Source organism: Gobius niger, assembly GCF_951799975.1.
Source record: "Gobius niger genome assembly, chromosome: 7".
NCBI lineage: Eukaryota > Metazoa > Chordata > Actinopteri > Gobiiformes > Gobiidae > Gobius > Gobius niger.
Genome location: NC_136858.1, coordinates 11,976,433 through 11,982,878, shown reverse-complemented (window position 1 = coordinate 11,982,878; position 6,446 = coordinate 11,976,433).

Genomic DNA, 6,446 nt, shown 5'->3' with positions numbered 1-6,446 from the left:
TTATTAAGGTGGTGGCGTAACAAAGTAATATACGTAACAATCATTTGTACATTATTCAGTATTGTGATCATTGGTATTTTAGTATTGCATTGTGGGAAGTCCACACTCTTAAAAGGGTTGCTAATGGATCCATGTTTTTCCAGGACACACCCATGAATGCTGTATCACTTTGCGCTGAACATTAGCACACGCTTTAATCCCCAAAATCTGAAAATCTTCCAATGAGTTTAGTTTGTTGGTCAGACTGATTACCACAAACCAAAGTTCAAGCCTTACTTACGGTAATTTCGCTCATCATTCCAGACTTTCCAATTAGCATACATGCATTTTCCTCGTGCCTGCGCATTGAAGCAATTTGGTCATGGTATCAGGTGACTCCAAAGGGTTCACCGACCTCCTCTTGATCACGACATGTGTATTTTCAATATGCTAATTTCCACTCAACCGCAGATCTCCAAGCCTTCAACATGTGGTCTTGAGATGTTGGAATGGTCTTTAGTGTCGTGCCAGGACTAAATTTGACCCACATCGTTTGTAACATGTGTTGGGATGCACACTGGCCCCTGTGTTCGCACGGGATGCACTGTGGTATGTCAATGGAGGAGGAAGTAAGAATGGTTAGTGACACTTGCATAAAAGGTCAAAGAGTATGGCATAGTTAAGCATGAACTGCTAGTATACACTGAAAGTCTGTATGGAGCTCAACAATCCAGCCCACTTTAAAACCCAACATTTCAGATGCATATACAAAATTTACAACACAACGGGGTCAATTTACTCCTGAGACCAGAGCAGGTTTGAAAGTGAAAAGACGGCATACCTCCAATGAAGTACCGTGTTATGGGGATCAATGGCATGAATCGAGTTATTTATATAATACAGTTATTGTGAGAAAAAGGCAGAAACGATTTGACAAGTGGTTCTTCTTTTCCTATTATTTAATCGGCAAACTCTTAACAGATATGCCTTTGGAAAACCACTGAACTAGACAATTGTTTGCATAAAAAAAGTGGATGGTGGTTCCTGGGCTTTCGAGTAAGGGCAGGTCAAAACTGAAAACAATAACGGCTAGAAGACTGTCCCCTGTGGGACACCAGAGTCTGCTGTTGTTGTTAGTAAGGTAATTTTGTCTAGAGCTACCAACATTCGACAGTTACATAAGAAAGATACAGTACGGGAGTAGTTGGGACCGGGGATGCCATAGTGTGCTTTTCCTGGTGCAGGACTATATCAAAATCTGTCCATTGGAGATTTGATGAGTAAGGGATTGTAAGCAAGTTCTGAATTATTACACCTGGGCTCCATATAATGTGTAAGCAGGAAACAGTTTATGAGTTCATAAAAGGATTTTTATTTCATTTATTTCTTTATTGCTGGAGTATCTTGCTGCTGTCACCAGCCACAATGCACATGAAGTGTCACCAACACAATAGACTGGGGACATGCTCAACAAATGAGGTTCTAATCAGGAAATAAACACACTTAATTCAGCAACTTCACTTTACTAAACCTAAACTTGAATATCATTTTCTGAACTCCAGTTCCTTAAAAGTGTGCAGTAACCACAGAACAATATACAGTATATGACTTTCTATATGATGTCACAAATGTACATCGAAAAGGCAAGAGCCCAAAGTGAGAGAATAAATAAATAAATATATTATTTGGACCTTGAATCTTTTCTATGGCCCCAAAATGACATTTTCCCATAAACACATATTGTAAATTACGTCCATTACTATATTCAGTTTGAGGACTTGGCTAAACTACGACACATGAACTTTCAGCTTGACAACCCTTTTACAAATGACCCTGTGTTACTGACTGACGACTGTGGACTGTTTTATTTGTTATGTACCGTTACAGCACTTTAATGAACCGCCTTCCATGCAAAAGCCCTCCACGCATCGCGGCTGGACGCTATAAATCTAACTTGACGGCACCATATTTCTCCACTTGGATCAGCAATGCTTGGATTTGTGCTTGAGTGAACATGTCCCACTGCCTTGCCTCTACGGTCTGTTGTAGCAATTTGATTATATGAGCGCAGCGCGAGAGTGTAGGAGATCAAAAGGGTCGGTGGATGGCTTGTGTCAGCTTCAAGACAGTAATGTATGCACCAGGGCTAATCAATGCAGTTTGAACAGGGGTCTGGCAAGCATAATGTAGTAGTCAGGAAAAAGTATTTTGACTTTTGACGTACAGAACTGGGACAAATGATTTCAATCAGGTAAAAAAAGAGATGAATTTCTGAGGTGTGATGAATACATTACTAAATGGACAAACTTTAGCACAAGAGAAGCGATAGACGGAAGGATTTTTTTTGTGTCCTGGTTTCAAAACAGAGGTGAAAGATGGAGGGGCTGAAGTAGCTATCTCTTCCCCTTCTTCTTCAAACAGTTCTATTTTAACCTTTGAACATCTGAAAAAGAACACCTGCCCAAGCGTTAAGCCTAGGTGTGGATTGATCATCTTTTGGGGTTGTATTGCAGCCAGTGGCATGGGGAACATTTCAATGGAACACATTTCATAGAACAAAGAATTAGTTCAGTTAAATTCCTTCAAATTCTGGAGGTTAACATAACACCATCAAATAGCGCCTACAATGGGTGATGATCATAAACACACTTCAAAATCCATAATGGACGACCTCTCCGTAGAGGTGCCGTCTGAAGGTTTCCCCATGGCCTTCAAAGACTCCTGACCTAAACATTATTGAAGATCTGTGGATGGCCTTCCAAAAAGAAGCGCATGCAAGACAGCCCTGGAAATCGCTCAGCTATGGATGATTTTTGTAAGGAAGAAAGGCTACAAATCCCTCAAGCTAGAATTGCCAAGAAAAGCGTTTTTTTGAGGGCAAAACCTTGATTTATTTTTTTCTTTTTAAAGTAGAACCGTCTCATTCGTATCTTCTTGCCTAGGAAACATTCTATCTTCCCTTTCATTGTTCACATTAATTGAAATTTTGATCCTGGGTGCCTAAACCTTCGCACCCCACTGTGTGTCTCTTGACTCCGTGTCGTAAAACCCATTGCTTAATTGTTTTAGGAGGACTTTTAAGCTCAAGATCCAAAGTTCCCATTCAGAAAACGTCCCTCCTACATGACCAGTCATTTGCCCAGCTACTTGAGAACACATAAAAGGTGACTTGCTCATTGTTTGGCGCTGGCCTCCTGCACCTGTGAGGCCTAGACACAATGCTCATGGAGTAAAAAAAAAGATCTCCCCTCTCTGAGCTCAAAGTGCAGTGTTGACAAGTCTCAAGCAGTCGCGATGTGGAGCGTGTCCCGAGGGCACTACAGAGAGAAGTGGGCGTCACCGATCACTCAGCGCCGAGTCAAGGAAATCTTTAACATAGCACTAAAGCTGAGCAATTTTGGAAAAAGACTTATACAGTATGAACGGTTTCCAGTTTTGTGCATCTGTGAGCACCCGTGGGTTACCTCCATCCAGACTCCTAAAGCCACCTGAGTGTATTATAGGGCAGACTGGAGTAATCAGCTTTTATAGGCAAACCACTGTCATTATGTGAAGCGGAGCAGCTGACGTCTCTCTACCGTAAGTAAAAGTAAAGGTTAAAGAGAGACCCAGTCAGCCAAATTACGGCTCGAGAAGGAGCAATAACGGATTCTGTAAAACAAAAGAAAGAAAGACAACATTTTAGCAGAGCAAACAAAGCAGCATATAAATAGCATTCAATTTAACAAAAATATGTTTTATATCTGTCGGACTTCACAGCACAGTAATAATAGAGTGGAATTAGCATTAGCAGAAAATGCCAACTATGTTTCCTGATATTAGACAGTCTTTATACCTGTTTAGGGTTAGGAATGGCATGTGTCCTGCTTCCTTGAGTTATGTTATTACAATGCTATTTCCACCTCGCATCACTGTGCTGTATATTAAAGCGCTAACCTGTGAAAGACATAGACATAGCATTGCTATCAGCTGCTGAAGCCTGATAGGAAACGGGGGCAGGCTCCGGACGTTCATTGCTGTAAAATGTTTTTGCCCTTCTATAAGTCATTATTGAACACGCTTGTCATTCATACCTCTTAACACGTGCTACATCGTCATCGTCTATTTTGGATTTTCGCCTTTTATAGGAATATGCTATAATATGCTATAACTGCTAGCATGAACGAGCTTCAGTTCAATGTATACATTTTACTGTCTACTTTTTCTGAATTATGCCTTGAAAGAGTCGTGTACCGCTAATCAAGTCCACCCTGACCTCCCCATTGCCTCGCCAATTAGTTTTGCGAGCTCCTGTAGTCATTATTTGGCTCCGGTTACTTCCTTAATGCACTGGGCTGCGATTGGCCGACATCGCGGCTCAATCTGCTGCCTGTAAAGTGTCACCTGCCCCAGCGCGGCCATCCAGCGGACACTCTCCATATTAAAGAGGGGAGGGGGGCTTTGAAGCACGGCTGTAATGCCACTTCAAAGACGGGGGGGAACATATGAGCTTCATTAGCCCGCTGCACCGCCCGCTGAGAGGGGAGAGTGCAGTGTAGGAGCCACGTAGGGCTGGCCCACCCTTGTGTTGTTCCCACAGACGTGCGTGTTACAGGGTGAAGCAAAGTATGCAGGAGAGGCCTCAAAAGTCACTTCCTGGTCTGGGTCAAGGCAATAGGACAGGAAAAGGATGAGGAGGCGGGAGACAATGGCCACAGCTGGAGGGGCATTTCAGTCATATTTGAAGAAGTAGTTTGATGGTAATAAGTAGTATATTGTGTAAACCAGCCTGTACGACCAAAAGATATAACGGATAGGCTTGTACCACAACCTGTAGTTGTATCTGTACCAAATTTTGATCCTCCGGTTTACAAGATGAAACATTAGTACCTAAGAACGGTCATGACATTTGTGACAGGGACACTATATTACTTCACCTTTGTTTTTTACAGGCCTTCTCTACTTTGAAGCGCATAATTATACATGCTTTTCAGTCATGTGACTTCTGTTGTTATGGTGGCCATTTTGAATACCAAAGTAGAATTATACAGTACTACAACATGTAACAATATCTCTACTCAGGATACAAAGGAAAGACAACTGATTGACAATGGCATTTTTTATGTACTTGTAATCATGGCTCAAGAAGAAAACAGTAAAAACACGGCCACAGAAAGCGCATGTTAATGTGAAGAAACCAGTGAGTGTTTAAGCTGCTCAGGATGTTAGCATGCTACAGGATAGCATTTATCTTCAACACGATAAGCCTCTCTAAGAGAAAGCCCTGAACCACACTCCAAACATTTAGCCTTGGATACAACATGTGACAGAGGTCAGAGCTGAGCTGATACTGTAGTATTTCCTCAGTGTTCATAGATGTGAGCCGCATATGTGTTTGGCTGTCAATGGTTGAAGCTAAATGCTAACCGGTAGTATGCGAACGTCTTGAGCAGCTTAAACACTGACTCAGACCGAGTCTCTGTTGACATGACAAACTGTAAAAATCACAGAGAAAGGTTTTCTGTGCGCTCTCTGGGGCCGTGTTTTAACTGTTTTCTTCTTGAGCAATGATTGCAAGTACATAAAAATGCCACTGTCAATCAGTTTGTCTTTCATTTTAATCCTGAGTAGAGATATTGTTACATGTTGTAGTACTGTATAATTCTACTTTGGTATTCAAAGTAGCGGCCGGAACCATGCGTGAGGTCATTGGAAACGTATGTATAGGTAAATCACATTTTTTTTTTTTTTTTAAGTTCCCGGATTGGATTCCTAGTTCTCATGTTCCCTTCATGTACAGGCTCTATGCGCGTAAATGACACGTGACTTCGAGTGCGATCTCCGGACGCTGTGGTCCTTCCTCTTTCATTATTTTCCCAGTAAGGATTAACGATGTCTTGCACAAATCACCGAATAGTTCAACCAAACATCCCTGACACTGAGACACTGATGGAAGTCACTGGCTACGTGTTAAAAACATTATGTTGGATGTAAATTCTTGAAGCTGGAAACGTCTGTGCTTATTGAGGGAGGACGTTTTATCTCAGCAATTTTGGCGAGTATCAATAAACAACAGCACAAAAATTACTACTTGACATGACATGCCCTCATGCATTGCATAAACATCAGAATAAATACTGATTGACAATGATTTAAGACATTTTTACCTAACTGTCACTCTCGATCAGTTCTATGGACTATCCTGTCTAGCCAGACGCTCCTGCTTTCTGATCAGGAGCATCCGGGCTCGGTGCCAATCATTACCTGCTATGTTTTATATCACTCTGATCACAGATGCAAATTTGTAACGTAGCGCTCAAACCTGTAATAAAATTGCTTAAAAGTTCACCTGTTGATTTGGCAAAAGAAGGGGAATTTTCAGTGCGATCTATATTCATTATATGTAAATGTAGCGGCCAGGATTTGCCCTATGCAAAGGTCCGCTCAGATTACAGTAGTTAGGCGTCTCGGACGCGTGTCTTCCAAAC